Below are 1801 nucleotides of genomic sequence, written 5' to 3'. Positions count from 1 at the left end.
GGCAGGGGATATGCACTCTTACCCTGGCTCCTGTGCCTGGGGGGGAGCAAACAGGAGGGAAACGTGGATTTGCAGATCATGATTTTTTAAATATATATATATACACACACACACACTTGTGTCTTCAGGATTCAGAGTTTTCTGTTTCCATGCAATAATAGTGGGAGGTATCTAATCACTGGAGTTGGCATTGCGTGCCGTTGCCACTGCCCTGAGCACTTCACACATCCCTCGCTCCTCATGCCCACACACTGTGGTGGCATTTAGTGCTTTCTAGATCCTTAAAGCAGATAAACAACACTGCAACCTGGGGGTTTACGTAACGAAGTGGGAGTGGGGCTCATGTCTGTCAGACAGCTCGCCTGCGCTGGGGTGCCGCGTCCCTCAGGCACCCATCTGCTGGCGCGGGGATGGGGGGGAGAAGCCGTCTGGTGGCTGCTGCTCCCATGCTGGAGAGCTGGGACCCCAAAAGGAGCTGGGACGGCGCCAGGCATCCCCCCGGCATGTGCTGCCTCCTCGCCAGGGGAAGAGAGGAAGCCACGCGTCCCGGCAGGAGAGAGTTTTGCCTCTGAAAATAAAATCCTGCAATTTAAAAACAGCTCTGGTTCGCACAAGTCTAATAGACACCAGTGAGGCAAAACTTGCTAAAAAGGGGTTGGGGAGGGAGATGGAGCAACTACCAGATGGACCTGCTGCTGCTCCAGCAGTGAGCGTGGCATGCCGGCATGGCAGGCAGGGTGACAATGCAGTATGTAGTCAGGGTTTATTGCCAAAAAGGGATGTAAGATTTTAATATCAAGATAATCACCTCGAGATAGCAATCTTATTGGGCTAATGTGTTTGCTTTGCCGAGAAAACATGTCCGAGAGTGGGGGATGTGGTGGGAATGAACCTGGCAGCATCTCCTTGGCATGCATCTGCTCGGCTGCACCAAGTCAGCACTGAAGCTGGCTGCAGCCATGCGCAGCATTCACACCTCTGTGATCTTTGGTTGATCGTGTTTCTGCAACCATTTTCCCTTAAAATATCCCCTTTGCACTCTGGGGATGCAGTGCTGACCATATTGAGCTCCAGCAAATAAAATGGTTCAACACCTCTAGTACGATTTGACAGTAAAGTAGCCAGTTTGCATTAGTCATCTTAGTGTAATAACATGGTCTCTTTTTCCTCTATCCCGTTTTTTTTTTGGCAGAGAAGACAGATAAAATAAGAAATGGTCCTCTGTCCTAAGGAGCTGACTCTCTAGGGAGAAAGGATGTAATAAAAAGGCAATGTGAATAGTGATGGGGTGGGCATTTTGCAGAAGAGAAAGAGCATTGCTCCGTTGCCTGCCTGGGCAAGCTGGGGTCGGGTGTGGAAAGCTTCTGAGAGAGGAGGTGCAGAGCTGAAGATGAAAAATCTCATCACTGTTTGCAGGTTTATTCAATGGAAAGACTTTTTCCCTGGGTGTGGAGTCCTGTTTACACTATACTGACAGCAGCGAATATTCATGGTGTTGGGAGTTATTTTTCTGGTTTAAACCTCTGTTGGTGGAATAAGAATTAAATTGTAATTTCCTTGATTGCATTTTTCAGGTCAAGCTGTGGAGTGGGCCTGATTCCTGTTTTAGATTTTTATTTCTGCCAGTGCAATGAGCCCTCATGTGTGCAGCCCTCACATGAGGGCTCTCTTTTTTTTTTGTGAAGTAAGATAAACCTGCTGATAAACACCTGGTGCTTTCCTGGGCTCCCCCGGGGCTGGCGGGGGGATCCTGGTGCGGCTCCCCGCCCCTTGGGGCGGTTTTGCGCTGCCGCCCCACAGC

This window comes from Pygoscelis adeliae, unplaced genomic scaffold, assembly GCF_000699105.1.
Source record: "Pygoscelis adeliae isolate BGI_AS28 unplaced genomic scaffold, ASM69910v1 Scaffold220, whole genome shotgun sequence".
NCBI lineage: Eukaryota > Metazoa > Chordata > Aves > Sphenisciformes > Spheniscidae > Pygoscelis > Pygoscelis adeliae.
The sequence above is the reverse complement of the archived record's forward strand: the minus strand, read 5'-3'. Positions refer to the sequence as shown.